Source organism: Monodelphis domestica, chromosome 7 (assembly GCF_027887165.1).
Source record: "Monodelphis domestica isolate mMonDom1 chromosome 7, mMonDom1.pri, whole genome shotgun sequence".
In the NCBI taxonomy this organism is placed as follows: Eukaryota; Metazoa; Chordata; class Mammalia; order Didelphimorphia; family Didelphidae; genus Monodelphis; species Monodelphis domestica.
In genome coordinates this window covers 208,396,188-208,416,953 of record NC_077233.1, presented here as the reverse complement: position 1 = coordinate 208,416,953, position 20,766 = coordinate 208,396,188, and the positions used below count along the sequence as shown (strand labels likewise).

The 20,766-nt window shown below is 39.6% G+C and overlaps 1 long non-coding RNA gene across 5 annotated transcripts in view; it reads right to left on the bottom strand.

The window, feature by feature from the left end:
- Positions 1 to 20,766, bottom strand: part of LOC103095033 (uncharacterized) — a 72,080-nt gene that overhangs the window by 42,602 nt on the left and 8,712 nt on the right. For 2 of the 5 annotated variants that reach the window (XR_008913683.1, XR_008913681.1), the window contains exon 4: positions 19,480 to 20,198. This is a non-coding gene — a long non-coding RNA (uncharacterized LOC103095033). Of the gene's footprint in view, positions 1 to 522; positions 4,921 to 5,804; positions 5,920 to 19,479; positions 20,199 to 20,766 lie in introns of those variants that run through there. The other 3 variants (XR_008913685.1, XR_008913682.1, XR_008913684.1) reach the window with 3 other exon arrangements.

Below are 20,766 nucleotides of genomic sequence, written 5' to 3'. Positions count from 1 at the left end.
CAAAATCACCTTAGACAATATAAAATACTTCGGCATCTATCTGCCGAGAAAAACACAGGAACTATATGAGCACAACTACAAAACACTCTCCACACAACTAAAACTAGACTTCAGCAATTGCAAAAACATTAACTGCTCATGGGTAGGACGAGCTAATATAATAAAAATGACCATCCTACCCAAACTTATCTATTTAGTGCCATACACCATGATAAATTCAGAATGGGTCAATGACTTGAATATAAAGAAGGAAGAAAGAAACTATAAGTAAATTAGGTGAACACAGAATAGTATACATGTCAGATCTTTGGGAAAGGAAAGATTTTAAAACAAAGCAAGAGTTAGAAAAAATCACAAAATGTAAAATAAATAATTTTGATTACGTCAAATTAAGAAGGGAAGCAACAAATTGGGGAAAATTCTTCATAACAAAAACCTCTGACAAAGGTCTAATTATTCAAATTAATGAAGAGCTAAATCAATTGTACAAAAAATCAAGCCATTCTCCAATTGATAAATGGGTAAAGGACATGAATAGGCAATTTTCAGTTAAAGAAATCAAAACTATTAATAAATACATGAAAAAGTGTTATAAATCTCTTATAATCAGAGAGATGCAAATCAAAACAACTCTGAAGTATCACCTCACACCTAGCAGATTGGCTAACATGACAGCAAAAGAAAGTAATGAATGTTGGAGGGAATGTGGCAAAGTTGGGACATTAATACACTGCTGATGGAGTTGTGAATTGATCCAACCATTCTGGAGGGCAATTTGGAACTACGCCCAAAGAGTGCTAAAAGACTGTCTGCCCTTTGATCCAGTCATAGCACTGCTGGTTTTGTACCCCAAAGAGATAAAGAAAAAGACATGTACAAGAATATTCATAGCTGCGCTCTTTGTGGTGGCAAAAAATTGGAAAATGAGGGGATACCCTTCAATTTGGGAATGGTTGAACAAATTTTGGTACATGTTGGTGATGGAATACTATTGTGCTCAAAGGAATAATAAAGTGGAGGAATTCCATGGTGACCAGAACAACCTCTAGGAAGTGATGCAGAGTGAGAGGAGCAGAACCAGGAAAACATTGTACACAGAGACTGATACACTGTAGTACAATCAAATGTAATGGACTTCTCCATTAGTGGCAATGCAGTGATCCTGAACAACTCAGAGGGATCTATGAGAAAGAACACTATCCACATCCAGAGGAAAAACTGTGGGAGAAGAAACACAGAAGAAAAACAACTGCTTGATTACATGGGTCGAGGGGGATATGATTGAGGATATAGATTCTAAATAAACATCCTAGTGCAAACATCAAAAATAAAAATAAAAAATATTTTAATTTATTTTATTAGATATTTTTCAATTACATAGATTTAAAAAAACATTCATTTTAATTGAATTTAAAAATTTCAATTACATATTGTATAATTATCCTATATTCCAGGGTTTGAAATCTTTTGAACGAATTTTAGGAAAAGAAACTTGCTAGCACCTTCAATCAAGAAAGTGAATCTTTTGAAAAGGGTGCCAGGGGATACTAGTGGAAACCACCCGCTACATAGAGATCCAGAGTGAACTCTGGGATGTGGTGAATTGAACTGTGGGCAGTTGAACATATAATTTATTCTGAATGTAAATTCTTATGCCAGAGGGGAATGCCCCCTAATTGGCTTTTTGTCAATGCTTCTATTAATTATTGTTTCTGTTTTCTTTCTCTTTTGTCCCCAGATTTTATAATCTCCCCTTAGAAAATGCAATATTTTATGCACTTCTAGTGGGAGACTCAAATAGGTTGGTTATTTGAAATGATTCATTGGAGAGACTAGGCATGTTAATCTCCAGAGACCGTCAAATGAGGGGGATTTCAACATGCACATCTCCCAATAGAATCACAGGGGGAATTGTGAGAAGGGAATTTGTTTTTTTATTTAATTAATCAGGAATTTGGACTTCTCTTTTTAAATAATTTAAATCAATCAGCAACTTTTAATGTAATCAGTCAGAATCTTGAAGACCCTTTACCATTCATTGCAAGAACAAGCACACCCTTGGAGACAGGAAATTGATCCCACAGGCACTGCCCCCTGGGTGGTGCCAGGCAAATTGAGGAACTGTGATTGGTTCCTGGGAGGTGATGTTGGAGAGCTAGTGGGTGAAGAAAACTGCTTATAAGTTGAGACCCAGCAGGAAGTGGGAGAGGACTGAGACTCAGATTCAGATATAGACTCTGGCTTGAAATAGATTCTGATATTGGTGACTTTTATTGAAGACCGACTCTAGGGTATTAAGATAGGCAATTCTCTATCTCCTTCCTATGTTTCCCCCTTTTTACTATATCTCCATTTAAATTAAATTAAATTGTTAAAGCTACTAACAGCCTCATAAGTTTAATTTAATTCTTTCAAATTGGTGACCACTCTCTTAACTATTACAATATAGAAACAATTTTTGACAATTTGTTTTCTGAAATTTTTGTGATTCAGGTTCTCTCTTTCCCCTTTCCCCAGACCCTGAGACAATAAATAGTTGAATATAGGTTATAGCAATGCTTTCTTGCAATACATATTTCCATATTCCCCATGTCATGACTGAAGTCACATATCCCACATACAATAAAAAACTCATGAAGGAAAGAAAGTGAAACAAGGAAAGAAAGTGAAAGATGGCATGCTTTGATCTGAAATCAGATTCCAACAGTTCCTTCTTTGACTGTGGATAGTTTTTTTTTTTTAATTATGAATCCCTTCGGGTTATAGTGGAACCTTAACATTTATTTTTTTTTAATTCTGAGTTCCAAACTCTCTCACTTAATTTCCTTGGGCCTCAGTTTTCTAATCTAGAAAATGAGGTGTGGTGAGGACTGCTTGGCTTCTAAGGTCCATTTTAAGTCTATGATCCTATATACTGCGGTGTGTGGATAGAAGAGAAAAAGAACTAGGTAAAATCATCCTTTGAGGGTAGACAGGTGGCTTAAGAGATGGGAAGTCTTGGGTTCAAATCTGGTCTCTGATATCTCCTAGCTATGTGACCCTAGGCAAGTCACTTAACCCTCATTGCCTTGCCCTTTAAAAAATGAAGCATTGATAAATTTTGGAGCAACAAGGGAATCCTGGCAACCTAGATACACAACAGTACTTTTAGCGAATAAGGAGTTGATAAATATTTGTTAGAAATAGCCTCCAGGAGCAGCCACATAGCTCAGTGGATTAAAAGACAGGTTTAGAGTTGAGAGGACTTGGGTCTAAATTTGACCTCATGATCCTGGGCAAATCACTTAACCCCAATTGCTTAGCTCTTGCCCTTCTGTCCTAGTACTGTCACTAACTCAGAAAGAAAAGGTTATTAAAAAAGAAAAGAAAGAAATAGCCTCTAGATTCTCAAGATCCCCATTTGAGGCAAGTGAATAAAAAAAATCATAAAGGTAACAATAGCTATTAAAAAGCTTGAAGTGGGCACAAAGTGGCTATTTTTAATTGTTTGAGGGGCTATCGCATGGAAGAAAGAGTATACTTGTTCTGACTGGCCAAAAGGATAAAATTAGGAGGTATGGGTTGAAGTTTCAGAAAGACAGACAAGGTCAATGTAAAGAAAATTTCCAAACAACTAGAGAAATACAAGAATGGAATAGACTATCTTAGGATGTAATTAAGTTCCCAATCAAAACAGGAGGCCTTCTAGCAGGTGGATGGATGATCACTTGTGAGACATGTTGAAGAAGGGGTTTCTGTTCAAATATAGATTTGACTAAATCATTGCTGAGGTTCTTTCTAGCTCTGAGAAAAATGTGAGAAAGCATTTGTGTACCTGGGGCAAAGTCTGAGAATTGTGGGAGTTTTGAGAATAGTTTCTTTTAGAGGGGTGAAGCTAATGTGGAAGATTGACAGGAAACAGTGTGGTGGCCTTTCATCCACAAATTTAACCAAAATTGGGAACTCTGACCTGCCACAATTCCTGAAGAAAGATGCGGTCTACTACTTCTTGATAGGCAGGCCTTAGAGTACAGGCTGAGATGTACTTTTTAGATACCCCCAATGAGAAATTTCCTTTTGTTGGACTTCCGGGTAAGCATGGCTGCAATCTAGACGCCACACGCTTCCTCTCCCCGGCACCCAACGAAATAGACTACATCAAAGCAGCATAAAAACTACCTTTGGAGGAACAGAAGGACACCCCAGTACTCCCAGTACTCCACAGAGGCGAAGGTACGTGGGGCTTGAACATTTCCACACTATAATAAGGAGGAAAAGCTTGCACAGAAAAGTGAACTGAGCTGCCCTTCCCCCACCCCACCTCCCCCACCAAACCAGAGTGAGCTACCTGAGCGCTCAGGGGGACAGCGAGTGAGTGGGGAACGTCTCTGTCTGGGGGGGGGCACTCCAGGGTCCTTGGGATCTGGGGACTGCCAGGAAAAAAGTCTCAGGGCGGTTTCACTGGAGAATCCAGCGCTGATTACGGGGGTCAGCGGAGCTGTACTTGGGGCGGCTGCGCAGAACATCTCCGAGGAGCTAAACACCAGGGGCTGACCACGTGTTGATTATCTGGGCGGAGCTGAACACCTGGGCAGTGTGGCTGTGATCAGGGACCCAGCGCTCTAAGAAACCTCGGAGGCTGGGAAGAACTAGTCTGAAGCAACCTAAATTCACAGAAAAACCGCTCATATAACCCAGACCTCAGACCAAAAAAGGAAAGGGGAATAAAACCACCAAAGGGATGGCGCACATGGCCCAAAATCAATCCTCCAGGAAGAAAGGGAAAAAAGTGACTATTGAAAACTTTTATGGTGGAAGTACTCAAGGAAAAGAGGAGAATCAGGAGGAAATCCAAAAAAAATCAGAACATGCCTCCCAAAATGGAAACTATCAACAAGCTCTGGAAGATCTCAAACTGGAACTTATCCAAAAGATGGAAACCTGGAAAGAAAAATGGGAGAAAGAGATCAGCAGTCTGACAGATAAGACTACTCAATTGGAAAAAGAACTCGAAGCATCCAATAGAAGGGCAGACAAAGCTGAAAAGCAAAAACAGTCCCTAATGACCAGAATCAAGGAACTCGAAGAAAGCGAGATAATAAAACAGCAAGAATCAATAAAGCAAACCCAAAAAATTAATGAATTAGAAGAGAAATTTCCTTTTGTTTAACTATATATGTCTGTAAAAGGGGTTTTGTTTTCCTTGCTTTTGCAGTGAGGGAAAGGGAAGGGTAGTAGGAGAGAGAGAGAGAGAAGGCTGATCTTTGTTTGAAAATAAAACAAATTTTTAAAAAGGGTAACTTTATTTGAACTTTTACTACCACATGTGTTATTTGATTTTTCACAAAGTCTTTATAAGCCATAAAGAGTGGGATTTTATGGGGTTTTTAACATCATCTGTTTTTATTAGATATCAAAATTATAAAAATATTTTAAAGCATCTTCTGTACCTTTCTTCCCAGCCCTGTTCACATCAGCTCAGATAGCTGAATGAACCCATTCTCTGAATTGGGTTCTGACATAATGCAGTGATATCCTTAGGAGGCAAGGCAATTTATAAGGATAGCTAGGGGATTGGGAGATAGCTAAGTGCTAAATCATTTCTTACCTTTGTAGGGAGTTAGCTTTACTAGAAGTCACAGAGGAGGCCTCTAGTCTTGGGGAGAGAACTTTATTTGGGGATATGGTCTAAGGGTGGTTTAACAGATCAGATTCTTAAAAGGTAAAGGGTCAAAAAAAATCTTCCAAGTCTCTCCAAAGAGATCTCTAAAAACCCAGACATTCAAATATAATATTCTTTTTTTTATTTTTATTTATTTATTTACCTCTGTAGGTTTTTCTTGTACGATTCTTTTTCTCCTTAGGATCTTGGGCTCCTGTCCCATACCTATGTTTCTTCTTCCATCCAGGAGATGAGAACAGGTTTAGGGCCTGGAAATCCTGGGGAGATCAGAGAACATGCAGTTATCTTCAAGCTCTATGATCAGAACTCAATGGAAGATTAAATTCCTCTACTGGCATGTGGTAGTACACCTTTGCTTCTTCTCTTCCTCATAGATGAGATTGCCTATCTTCTTTATCTTTGGGTCAGAAGCATGAAGGAATTCCTTCATTTATAAAACAGTAAAGCTAGAAGAAGAAACAAACACACCAGATGGAAAAAATTGTCTGTGGTAATAATTAGCAGTTGTTAATGCACTTTAAAGTTTGTAAAGTAGCTTATATGCATGTTGAATCTTACAACAAACCTGTGAGGGGGAAGCTAGATGCATAGTGGAAAGAATGCTGAACTTGGAGTCAGAAGACTCAAGTTCAAATCTTGCCTTAGAAACTGATTAGTTATGTGGCTCTGGGCAAATTATTTAATCTTTTGGCCTCAGTTTCTCCATTTGTGAAATGGGGGAAATAATAGTACCTATTTTATAGAGTAGTTTTTGAGGAATCAAATGAGAAAATATTTGTAAAATGCTTTGCAAACCTTAAAGTGCAAGTTGGTGGCACAGTGGATAAAGGGCCAAGCCTGAAGTTTAGAAGGTTCATCTTCCTGAGTTCAAATTTGGCCTCAGATACTTCCCTGCTGTATGACCCTGGCAAATTACTTAACCCCCATTGCCTTTCCCTTATCACTCTTCTGCTTTAGAACCAACATAGTATTGATTCTAAGACAGAAGGCAAGGGTTTAAAAAAAAATCAACCTCAGACACTTGCTGTGTGACCATGGGCAAGTGATATAAACTTGTTTACCTCATTTTCCTCATCTGTAAAGTGAGTTAGAGAAGGAAATGGCAAATTATTCCAGCATCTCTGCCAAAAAAAAACCCCAAATAAAGCCATAAAGAGTCAGACAAGTCTAAAACAAGTGAACATCGATAACAACAACAAAAAACACAACAAACTTGCTTGTTATTATATTGCTAATATATAACAAAAGTCAGTAGTTATGTAGCACTTCAATGTTAACAAAGTGCTTTACAAATATTACCTCATTTTTTCCTCCCAACAACACTGGGTACTATCTTAAATTGGTATTTCCAGATAAGAAGGACTCTAGCGGCTCAGAATGTTTAAGTGACAACCACATAGCTAGCTATTTGGAGGCTTCATTGGAACTCAGGGTTCAATTAACTCCAAATCAAGCCCCTTTTCCACTAGACATATAATTATAAGTTACAGAAAGAAGACTGGAATGAAGGCTTCTTAACTCTTAAGCTCTATTCCATAACTCAGACTCATCCCTACTTCTGACCCCTCAGAGAATTGTACTGATGCATCCCATTTCCCCCAAGGTAGGTTATTAGTCACTAACTGGTATCCAAATTCCTTCCCAGCAGGAAGATGGAGAAGGCAATATAGAACAAAGAACATGAGAGAGACAGCACATAAATAAATAGTCGTGTATAGATTGGGCACATTTCTTCAATATAGGCTTCTTAGGAGCTGTCCAGCACTGAATTAAAAGAGGGTGATTCAATTCACCAAGAAGCATTAGAAAAGGAATATCTAAGGGAAAGATCTAGAAGAAAGTTCAACTAATGGAAGCTGAAGGAAGTAGAGCAGGTCCAGAAAAAAAGCAAGATCAGGCGTTTTTTGTGGGTAGAGTCCAGGAGGCACAGGCAAGTTAGATTTTAGATGGCTTTAAGAAAAACAGCTTTTATTTAAATAATGCTGAGAAGCAACACCACATAGAGCAAAACACTATTGGCATCAGCAAGATAGTTTGGATTCTAGCTCTAGGCCTTACATTTGTGTCCCTAGACAATTTGCTTGTCTCAATTTCAATTTTCTCATCTGTAAAATGGGGACAATACATGCTTTCATAGGGTTAGTGTGAGGGAAATGTTTTGTGAACCTTAAACACCCTACACAAATGAAAGATAGTTATTAACAATAATAATAAATTCCACGAATGTCTTCTTTCACTGCTGGAACGATACTGATTTCTTGAAGACCCTTTCTCCACCTAAGGTGGTGCTATTGGGGTTCCCCTCCTCCCCCCATCCCCTTAGGCCTTACTCACCCAGTGTGCACAGGTGCTGGTAGGTTTCCCCGCATGATATCCTTATAGAGGCCTCTCTGCACAGGCTGCAGCCACCCTTACTCCTTCCAGGAGAAGTACATGGCCACACCGGTGAAGCTCACACCCATCACCTGAAGTCTAGCTTCGCTCATCCACAGAAGCCAGCAGTGCCACTACCTTCCAGCTGCTCCAGGCACACCGCTGGGACACAGTCCTGAGAGCATACATGCTAACCAAGGGACCCCACTACAAGTAGCTGGGTTTCGGGGAGCCTTGCCTATAGCCAATAGTCCTGTCACAGTTCTCTGGAAGTAGCGCACAGCAGAGTTGGGCTCTTGGAGGGTGGGTGACTCTAGGCCTTTGGCAGGTCAGGGCCAGGAGTAATGCTCCCTAGTGATGGGCTGGGCATGACATGGAGGGGCGGTCTCTGACTGCACTTTCATGAGGATGCAGACTATCTGGGCCTCCCCTTCTGGGCTAGATCTTTCCCCTTTGTCCTTCAGGGTGGTTTGACAGTTTTGTCTATGCTGTCTAGGGCCATCGGTTCTTCTTAAGGAGCCAGAGGTGCTGGAAACTTCCTGAAAGCATCAACCTGCCACCCTTCCTCTCCCCTATTTTTTCAGAGAATGCCACCCCTTTCCCTCCTGTCCCCACCCTCCCATTGTAAGAATTTAAATTTAGAAGAAAAACAACTGCTTGATCACACAAGTTGATGGGAATATTATTGGGGATGTAGACTCTAAATGATCACCTTAATGCAAATATTAATAATATGGAAATAGGTCTTGATCAAAGATGCATGTAAAACAGAGTGGAATTGAGCATTGGCTACAGGAGGGGGGTGGGACAAGGGGAGGGAAAGAACATGAATCACATAACCATGGAAAAATTTTCTTAAATAAAATTTAAAAATAAAGAATTTAAATTTAGGTTTTATGCTAAATATGAGAATGCTAAAGTAATATTGTGGTCATAGATTTAAAAATATTACAGCTTAAGTCAAAATGACTTTTACTAGCTTTATTTACAAAGCGGTGGAAAGAATGAAAGTGGAAAAATGTAGATAGAGACAGAAAGTACTGCCTAGATACCAATACCATGAGTTTAATCCTAATGTCTCCAGACCACAAGCATGAATCTGAAAGCGAATCTCACCAGAATCCAGAGTCCTACTTAGAAAGCCAAAATCCCAAGAACCAGGAGATGCTGAAGAATCTGCCAAGAATCTCACCAGAACTCACGCTGAAGTGAGTGTCCCACTGAAGCGCCAATGAGCAGAGAGAGTCTCCTCACTGAAGAACCAAGGAAGGAATCATTCCGCTCACCACCACAAGCCAACTCAGGATCCAGGGAGAGTTTTCTCCTCTAGTCTGGCTCACCAACGCAGAGAGAATCACTGAATCATCTAGCTGGCCTTTTAAAATCAGTTTTCTTGATGTCACTTCCCATTGCTCTCCCATTTTATGGGGATTTCTGCAACACAGATTTGGCAGCACCTGTGTCCAAGACACAATCATAAACTTGGGTTTCTATTTTTAGGGTTACATGGGGTTCTGTGCTATTTTCTGGAGCTAACACACTAGCATCAGGAAAACTCAACACTGGTTCCTGTTCCTCATTCTATAATTTCTTAATTGATTTCTCCTGTACTAATTTGCCATGTTTTTAAAATCTCTTTGTCATTTTCATTAATTCTTATTTCATTGCCCATACCTCCTAGTCCATTTTCTCCATATACTATATCTTTAACTGCATAGTCCTTGGCACACCTTCTTAATTGTGCCTTTTTTTGCATATTGAGTTTTGGGGGATTCCCATCAGCTACCTGGAATATTTTGGACGAGCACCTGCTTTGATATAGTCTTGCATGGAACTCAGGTCTGGGGCTTGTTATCTATTATGGTAGCATCCAGTATCAAAATAATTTTGGTAGTTTAGTCTCCCATACTGGAATATGTTATTAAACCTGTTACTGAATCTGTTGTTAAACCCATAATTTCCATAACCATTTTGCCTGAATCCATTAAAGCAATTAAACCTATTGCCTTGATTTCCTGTAAACCTCAAAATTTCTTAAGACTTATAAATGTTGGAAATTTCACCATTGGGAAATTTCATACTTGAAAAATTTCCTATTGATAGTGGGTCTTGACTATTGGAATGTGAACCCCATTGGCATGGGAGGTTCCTTCTCCTCCCTTCTTAAGATTACTTTAGGACAGAAACCTTTTGCTGAACAATGGAAAGGACTTTGACCTATGCTTAAGCATAGAACAGGAATTTCTTTGAGTCATGATTGATTTTAGAATTGATACAATGGAGATACTTGGAATCAATCTCCACCCTATTCAGTCCTAACAGGATTGAGTAAGGGCTGCAGCCTAGATCAAAATTTAATTATTCCAATCTCTACCCTACTCAGGTTAACAGGATTTAGAAAGGGCTGTAGCAAAGGATCAAAGATTTAATTATTTGAAAATATGACCTTCAACAGACATGTGCAAAGCCAGAGACCTCTGGGCGGTCCTGGGTTAAGCTAGAGCCTCCATTGGCACAGGGAAATTTGATGGACAGGTGATTGGTAGATGTGAGGACTGAGGGGAGGGAACTTGGATGGTTTCCTTAAGGATAGGGGGGTCTGAAGACTCGAGGAGGGAGGGTTGAGGAGTTTGTCGGAGTGGTTGCGGTGTGCTCTGAGAAGCTTGCTCTGAAGGAAGCTGAAGGTGGGGGCCCCGGAGACTGTTTCTCCATTTTTGGTCATGTGAGTAATAGGGACTGATCTCCTTTCATTGCCCCAGCTATCTAAGGGCTTGGGCCTTTTAGCCCAGCCTAAACAGAAGGGGTATTTAAGCCCTATTCCCTTCTCTCCCCTTTCTCTCTCCCTCTATCTCTCTATCTCTAATTCCTTTCTTCCTCCTGTTTGTAACTAAAACTCCATAAAAGGTTGACGGCTGACTTGAGTTTTCATTAAGGAATTACATAGCTGAATTCCTTGGCGACCTTAAATTAATATATATCAGTCTTTTAAAAGTGATTTCCTTGTCACATTCCCCTGAAGTTTTGTCCAAAGAATTGTCCCCTAAATATGCACTCTCTCATGAGATGACCAGGTTTGTCACAAAGATAACATCTTGGAGTGTGTCTGTATTGTCTGGGGTTGTAGTTATTTCTGGGTTGTTTATAAGTGTAGTTACTATTTTTTTCCTGCACTTTATTGGATTTCAGTTTTTGTTTAAGCTCTCTGATTTCTTTGGTTATCAATTATATAATTTTTCTCTTCTTTCTCATCTTGAAAAACATAATTAGCAATTCTCCAAATTTCGTTAAGACCCATATCAAACCAATTTGGACAGTTACTCCAAAAATAATTTCAGATCACAGGGCACAGATGCACAGGGCATGCATGCATTTTTCACAAACTGCCTGAGAATGTGATTTATGTTTTCCTCTATTAAAATATCCAACCCAATCTATTTTTCAGCACAGTCAATAATTCCATCAAGGAAAGTGGAGGGAGTCTCTCCCACTTCCTGCTTTAGGTATTCAAATTCAGACCAGGTTCCTGGGTGTCTGGAATTTTGCTTCATAGTTTCAATTATTGCCTCCTTGGCTGTAATTAAGTCACTGTACACTGAAAACGAGTTAGCTTCCCACCCAGGATCCTCGGTTGGCCAATTGGAAATTTGGGGGTTATTAGTGTCCTCTATAATCTGCTGTTTCTCTCTCTGTCAACAATTCATCCATAAGAATTTCAGAGTCCAAATAAGAAGAGTTGTAAAGATTAACTAAGCGCTTGAACTACTTTACAACTACCATTGGTTCTTCTTCATATTTTGGAGTATTTTTCTTAAAACTGTCTATATCAGATTGTGTAAACTTTTTATGGCGTATGAGATTCTGTACACCACCCTCTGGGGACACTACAGGTACCTCCCTTAAAGGAAACATATGAACTGGTGTGCTTTCTAATGCTTCAGTTTCCATTTCTAATTTAGTTGGTTTATCTGATTTAATTGCACCATCTAATTTAGTTGCTTCATGTTCTTTGCTTTCTGCCATTGTCCCTTTAGCCTTGAGTAATTCCTCATATTGAGTTTCCATTCTATCTAGTTTAGTCTCTAGATAATTCGCTTTTAACATTAGATCATTCTTTGCAGTAGCTCGCTTGATCTTTGCTTTTGAATGTTTAAAAATGACTGCCAAAGATTCAATCATCATGTAAAAGCACAAGAAAACCAATACTAGCACAGATTAGCTCTAGGAGTGTCAATGAGAGTAATGGCATTAGAAAGTCACAGGCAAGTGAATTTTATACATAATCAGGTATAATAGAGAAAAAGTGATTTAGTAGAAAAGTCATATCTAACAGAAAAGGCCCCATGGTGATTTTATGCCGCCAATTCGCCAGCTTTTCTGAGAGCACAGAACCTTTGAGCCAAGTTGAGTGGGAGATGGGTTTTGGAGCCACTAGAGGTCAGCTTACTGTTACTACAGCTCACAGTAAAACTGTCAGCTCTAGCTATTGCTTCAATGGACCCCTTGCTGTGATAACAGTTCCAACTGCCCAAGTTGACAGTTGGCCCCTTAAAATCAGATTTTCTGGTTCTTTGACCTATTTAACTAGCCAAAACTGTAAAAATAATGACCAGAAAATTGTAAAAATAATGGGTGAATGAATTGATTATGGATATAAGCTTGCTGTGCTAACAAAGTATCTTCAGTTTATATCAGTGAAGCGAAGCTCATAAGTGAACTTCTCATCAGGGCCAGGAGCAGGGGTGCTAAGGAGACTCTTGTTATACAAAAATAAACTTTATTGACAACATAAGGATAAAAGAGGACCTCTAACTCTAAGGGACTCAACCTCCACCCAAATAAAACTCCTTGGTTCCACAAAGAACTGCTTCTCCTGTTTCCACAGGCTACATTGATCCTTCCTGATCTGACTAACCCAAACTTTCCCTATTTCTACAATAAACTAACACTAGTATTGTGAACCTTAAACATTCTCAGACCCTACTTCATAAGGTTAGGATTGTAAACCTTAAAAAATTCCCAGACCCTACTTTATAAGGTTGGATTAAGACCATTCCCCACTTTAAACAATGAAATAACTTAGATCAGGAATGTGAGAACTCTGCTTAGATCAGGAATGTGAGAACTCTACTTCACCATACTTAAGCATGCCTTAGGGGAAGATAAAGTTGTAAACTCTTTGCTGAACAATGAAAAGTACTTAAACCCATACTTATAGTAAAACAAAAAGTTCTTAAGCTATGCCTATTTTTGGATATAATGCAAAAGGGTGCTAAGCACCTATAAAGGTCAGGCAACTTGTGAACTTACAAGGAGCAAAGAGGTGAGAACTTACTCAGAGATTCTAATCTACTCAGGTGTGAATTACTCAAAAGATTAGTCTTCTTAGGTGTAAATTAAGAATGGTCTGTCCTTTGAAAAACGTCTACTGTGATTGGTAGATGGGAGAACTTAGGGGAGGTGACATAGGAGAAAATTCCCTTTATAAGGGATGAAAATCTGAGAGCAGGGACAGTCTCTTGAGACAGTCTCTTGAAGACAGTCTAAGGGAGGCTGACTCTAGCTGGAACTCCCTCTGAGGAGACTCTGTCCCTCTGAATCCTTGCTTGGACAGATCTTGTGGTGAGTGATAAAAGACTGACTGATCTTTCTCTTAAGGCTTAGGCCTGGGTTGGCCAGGGCTGCCCTGGGCCGGCCTATCCTTTTCTCATTTATTCCTTTTTCTCTCTTTCTTTTTTTTTAAATTATATTTTATTTGGTCATTTCTAAGCATTATTCATTAAAGACATAGCTCATTTTCTTTTCCTCCCCCTCACCCCCCATAGCCGACACATAAATCCACTGAGCATTACATGTTTTCTTGATTTGAACCCATTGCTATGTTGATAATATTTGCATTAGAGTGTTCATTTAGAGTCTCTCCTCTGTCTTTCTCTCTTTCCTAATTCCTCATTTGTATTAATTAAAATCTTTATAAAACTCAGCTGACTTAGGTATATTTTAATAATTGGGAATATTTCCCTGGCGACCACCTTATATTTGATTTAAAACAAGCCACTGTCTTGAAAACCTATTTTCTGCAGTCACAATTTACTCATCCACTCTTATATCTACTACTATTTATATCTTCCACTATTTTAATTATTACAGTATCCTTATATGAAGTATATAATTCTTAATTTTTTTCTCCAAGTTATAAAAATAGCAAAGGCTAGCTGGCTGAGCCTCAGCAAGAACCAAGTTAGGACTCTAAGCCTTAGCAGACTCAGAGTCCAAACCAAAGACCAGGTCTTCCTTTGGTCTTCTCAGAGATAAAACACTTTATGAAACAGCAACAGTCACTAGTGTTTCCCAGGTTGAAAAAGGAAAATAACTTAGCCCCTTCAGGTTTTTTTTTTTCCCTCCTTAACTTCTACCTCAGACAGTGAGGAGAGAGAGAAAAGAAGATGTCACCTGTTCCCAGCACTCTGAGAAAAACATGCCAACTACCTCCCAGAGAGTAACTGCTAACTACCTGTCCCAAGTGAAGTAAACTGTCTCCCAACAGTTTGGAACTTTTCCCCAGTCAGATCTGGGAATTCTCTGCCTGTCAATCATTCTTATGCACTAAGCATTACATTGCAACATACCCCAGAGCAAGAGCCACACCCAGAGAGAGTAACTGCCACAGAAAAACTGTTACACCTCCCACACACACTGTCAACATTTGAAACTGACACTCTTATCTCAGATCTATTTCAAACCCCAATTCTTTCTCAAGCCAGCTTCTTTACTTCTTCTCTCTAAATTAATGTAACAAGACTTAATTTCTAATATCCTTATAACAGGAACCAATCGCAGTCTTTCAATTTGCCTAGCACTGCCCAGGGGGTGGGCAGTGGCCTCTGGAGTTGTCACTCACTCTAGCAAGTGACTTGTGAACTCTCATACTTAGTGACTGGTAAGGGTGGGTGGAGAGGCAGACAAGTATATAAAGAAACTAGGGAAGAACCCCCTTTCCAAATCCTCACTTCTCAGTGAGTTTATTATGAGAAGCCCTTATTCCACCTTTAGTCAGCTTGGTCACTCTAAGCCCAGCCTTCCAAGATATAGGTCTCAAAATTTTAGCCTAAAAAGGAATGATTAGGTGGCATACATGATGCAAAGAATGCCTTCTCTCTTCTATATGTCTTTGGAATTTCTAGCTCTCCTCAAGACTCACTTCAATTGCTATATCCTTCAAAAGAATTTTTCTTGACTCTCTCCCAGTTTTCACTGCATCCTCCAATATTTATTTTGTATATATTCTATATCCTAAGGTCTAATCACCAGACTAGTAATACCATTTCTCTGAATCATAAAGTGTCCAGTTAGCAGGCAAAGACCAATGAATTATAAGTGGTGGTGAACTTAATTGATTAATAAAATGTTTGTAGCCTTCACACATAAATTTCTGATCTTGTGGCCCATCAGTGAAAACCTAGTGCCCTTATTCTTTGGGATGGGAGTAAAAAGAGGAAAGAGAATATAGGGAGAAAGGGAAGTCAAGGACAGATGAGAGAGGCAATGGATATTGTAAGAGGGAGAAAAGACAGGTAGTAGCTTTTGCAAAAGTCTCATACAGGACTTTTCAGAAGAGGGCTGGTGCATGCATGTAACTAAAAGAGAGATTCCAGAATGTGAGGAAGATATAAAAGGAAACTCACAGAAATAGATGAGGGGGAAATGTTTCTGTCTCTTCAAAGTTTTGAAGAGATCACTTCCTGCCATTGGTCTGACCAAGAAGAAGGTTACCTGACTTTCTTTGGAAGCCATTGGTTCCTGTTTTCTGTGATTCAGCTACCCAGCCATTGAGTCATCGAATGAGATATCCTGTCTACCTTGTCTTCACTGTAGTAAACAATTGAGTTCATGAATCTGATGCCATAAGGAATTTTGTACCAACTAAGAAGAACCCTGCCAGAACCTGGAGACCTGTCTGAGAGTGAATCTGCAGCCATTTTGGCTCAGGCCCCAAGAGGGTAAATTCCTTAGTTACCTCACCCTATCTGCTACTGAAGAATTATAACTCTTCAAATATTTAATTTGAGGACCAGTTAGATCAGGAAGCTAGATAGGTTTTGGTTTTTTTTTTAAACAGTCAGAGAGTGTAATTGAGGCAGTAGCAAGATGAAGAAGATAGCTCCGTGAGGGGTCTGTAGATTCTGGGAGGAGAGTTAGAGGGAAAAGATTAGGGTCACCTTTTCCCTGGTTCTCCCTTCCTGAGTTAAAGAAATGGAATAGATCAATTTACTGTTTTATATCATCAAGAAGTAGTCAGATTGCATCTCAAATCATCATACTGCAGGTGAGGCCTACATAGCATCTGGGCCTATAGCCTGTTACCATCTAAACCTAAGTTCAGCACTGGTCCAAACCTTTTAAAACAAACAATTTAACAATATTTCAGTTTCAGTTTTTGATGCTACTAAGCCACCATTGACTCCACCTGCCAACTCTTTTTTATTGTATTTTCTCTACATTTCTCATCTGTCTCTTTCTCTCCATTCATACAACTAGTAGTGCCCAAGTCACTCTATCATGGTAGTGGGTGCTTGGATAGGGCAGAACTCTGGCTAAAGCCTCATCCAGAGTAGGCATAGGCCCACCAACTCATATGAGTTTGACAAAGGGTATCTATAGCTATGCTCTCTGCTAAAAGCAATGCCCATAGTCAGGACAAGGTATGGCCACTTAATTTGATGTAGGCTAGAAGCATGACCAAAGCAGGAAAGGTGTTTCATTACTATGCATTCAGTGATGTTGCATGTGGGCTGAGCAATGGTTCAAGGGGCAGCTGTAGTCAGCACAGGGTTAAGCATTCTCCTCAGTTGTGGACATGAAGATAGATAGTGAGGGCTAAAGGTTGTGGATTTGGGAGCATATACAGAATAGTGGTGAGGCTGCTCATTTTGGGAAGTACTCTAGTGTTAACTTAGTGAGAAGTGCTTTCTGAACCCTTTACCACAGGTGGGGCAGTACAAGGGTTTTTACCTACTTGGGTTCAGTTATGCTCTGCCAGTATGGAATACTGGGCAAAGTACTTTGCACATATAGGACAACCAGGAAACTTGGAAGCTTGTGGGATCTCTGTACAGACAAGAGCCTGTGTGTTGTGATTGGGTAAATGGTTAAGTTTCTGGCTAAGAGAAGGCTAACAGATAAAATCTGAAAGTTTAGAAGTTCCTTTAAAAAGGACAAAGTACAGCGGAAGCTTTGAAAATAAGAGTACAGAGCCTAGAAGGAGAATTGGGGCTGAAACTACAGTAAATACAGTGGTGGAGGGATGAAAACCTGTATTAGGCACAGATTGGTGTAGATTAGACTGGAAGAACTGGTGAAACAGAGGCACCGGGGTCTTCAAATGATAGAACATCATTCAGAGTCTTAATGAGAGGGAATAGGAGATCTAGAGACCCTAAAGATGAAGTGCCTGACACCTTATTTTAAAGTCTTTAACTTGCATGATCCCTGTGCATAAAGAGTTTAGGGACTTAATGGGGCTATAAGAGCTGGAAGTGGTTAGAGAATATAAGTATCTGACTCCTGCCTTTTTAAAATAGATAACTCAACTTTTTTAACCTAGGCTCCAGATTAACTAACCTTCACTGTAGGCTAGTTACCTAAAAGTCTAATGGAAACAGCTCATCACTTGGAATGAAAACTACCTCAGGTAGCTTTCCCAATATAGTAGAATAGGGGAATCTTAGAAATGTATTGTAGAAAACATGAGCTAGAAATAGTTATGTTAATTTAGCTAAAAGATTCAGTTATAATATAAGTAAATACTCAAAACCCAGCGACATGTAAAGGAAGAAGAGAGGAATGCATTTATGGAAACATGGTCCAAAGGACTTGAAAATTCTTCAGAGTGAGTCTTTTAATAATGTGTGTATATATATATATATATATATTTAAAACCCTTACCTTCCATCTTGGAATCAATACTCTGTATTGGTTCCAAGGCAGAAGAATGGTAAGGGCTAGGCAATGGGGGTCAAGTGACTTGCCCAGGGTCACACAGCTGGGAAGTTTCTGAGGCCAGATTTGAACCTAGGACCTCCTAGCTCTAGGCCTGGTTCTCAATCCACTAAGCTACCCAGCTGCCCCCTCAATAATGTATATTAAAAGAGTTTCCTAAGGTATGGAGTCAATTAAAGTATAGGAGAAGGCTGGATGAAGGGTTAGGAGTCATGGGCACAAATCTGGCACAAAATTGTTAGCTATGTCATGTAAGAGAGAAAAATCAGATCCAGCATTCAAAAGACCAACCCAGGCAGGGGAAGGGCAAGGAAGGTCCAAGATTCCAAAAAAGGAACAGAAGAGCTGAGAGGATTCAAAGCAGTTACTTCTCCTTGGGGAGCCCTCCTGGAGTGGATGGTCTGAGAGGAAGCTTCTGAGACAGATAGCCTCTCTGGACATTGATCATCTTCCAGTGAACCCCAAATTCCTCTGGTTACAGCTAAAGACAAAAAAAGTAGATTGGGACTTTGTGGAAAGCCATCTACTAAAGAAGATTCTATCCCCAAAACTATCCCTGAACTTCATTCTATAACTAGATTAGATTAGGAGGAAGGACAACCTCAACAACTGACCAAAAGAGGGTTCAGGCATACAGCCTGAACCCTCAGGATTTGGGGGGGAGGTCAGTTATTAGTTCATTAGTTATTAGTGGATTCCCACTTCCCATTTTCCTCATTTGACCACCCCATTCTCCCTGCCTTGTATGTCCCCTAGAATAAAGAGTTAACTTTTTAGATCAGGTCTGCTTTCTAATATCACTGAAGGGGCCTGAAACTTTGGGGGGAAATTATACCCTTCTCCCTAAAGAGGGGAGTTAGCTCCAAACCAGGCTGTAGAGTGACTCAGGTCTAAAAGGGAGAAAGGTGGCAGATGGAAGATTGGGAAATCCAGGGGCAGGAGAATTACTCTGTACTTAAACAACAGTCAAGATCAAGGGGGGAGGCAGCAGGCCAATTCTCTAGGACCCTCTCCTTCAGTCCTTAACCTCCCTATTCAATCTAATCTCTGAGGAAACATATTCTGTCCCTCTAGAAGACAGTTTGTGCTACCTTCCCCTAGGGGGGAGAAGGGAGGATCAATCTCTTCCCTGTCTCCATTTCTTTAGCTCCTTCACACCTCTCTCTCTCCAGTTTCCCCGAGGGAGTGTAAGTGACCCCATTCTGGTCCTATATTACAGTAATGTGTAATTAGAAGTTTGTAGCCTTGAACTACATTTCCCAGAATTCCCTTCCTTTCCTCCCCATGTTAAGTCCTTTATTGTGTAGATAAAAGTTTTGTGTAACTCCGCCCTCTCTCTCTCTTCTGCTTTTGATGTCTGCTGTCCCAGAAACTGCTCTTTACTTCAGGTTTTACTTTTCTCTACTTAAAGTGATTATTAATAAATCTTATGAAATACAATACTTGGAGTGGCTGGATATTAATTTTTAATCTTACAGTAAACTTGGGTAAAGGTTTTTCATCCAAGTTTAAAGTTCGTTATTTATAAAATGAATATATTTGTTCTACCAACCTTATCAGCATTGTTATAACAATCAAAAGATGTGGTGTATATAGATATGCTTATATAATATTAAAGCACTACATAAATGTCAGCTACGATCATAATCCAGGATCTCTATATTTCTGTATGTTAAAGTACATTTGCATTGTATTGGTGGTACTTTCAGATAAAATACCAATTACAGTTAGAGTATTCAACATTAACATGAAAAATTTGACTACAAAGCAGTTCAGTCCTCTGGGAGGTACTGGTAGGCATAAACTCTGCACATTAGGGTCCTAGTCAGGTCTCCTGGTATCCTGGTAACCTGTTAGCATGGCAAGTTAGAAGCCATCTAAGAAGGCTTAAGTCTAGGGGTGGGGGGAACTTACTAGTAGAGAAATTGCAATGAGAATCTCAAAAGATGCCCCAATGAAGGAGAAAATTGAAGGAAAGAGGCTGTCAAGGGACTTCCAAGATAGGTCAGATCCAGATCCTTGGTAGATAACTTGGGCTCCTGTACCATTCTTTCATCCTTTACCTCCCCAGGCATTTCTTAGATGTCTTGCTCTAGCACATCTGGGTCTCATTCTTTCCAATCTGGTTCCAAATGGGGAGTGAGGGCTGGCTTAAGGATTAGAATCCCTGAGGAGACAAGAAAATACCATCCTACTATACTAGTAATAATACTAATCGTTTTAGCCTCCAAGTCCTAAGGCTGAAAATTTCTCATCTAGTGAATTACATGCTAGTATATTCTTCCATCCCCAAGGTCAAGAAGAGACTAACCAGGGGCAGCTGGGTGGCTCAGTGGATTGAGAACCAGGTCTAGAGATGGGAGATCCTGGGTTCAAAACTGTCCTCAGACACTTCCTAGCTGTGTGAACTTGGACAAGTCACTTAACCCCCATTGCCTAGCCCCTTACTACTCTTCTGCCTTAGAACCATAAAACAGTAGTAAAAAGAAAAGGTTTTTAAAAGGGAGAGACTAACCACTCTTCTCTTGCCTAGATCACAAGATCTTAGCCTGAGATTCACAAACTTAAAAACATTTTTAAAACATGTTTTTGATAACTGTTTGGTTTCCTTTGTAATTCTTTTTTTTTAATTTTATGCATTTAAAAAAATTCTTCTGATAAGGGGTCCACAGGTTTCACCAGACCATCATGAGGTTTGACACAAAAAGGTTGACTAACATATCCCCAGATCCCCA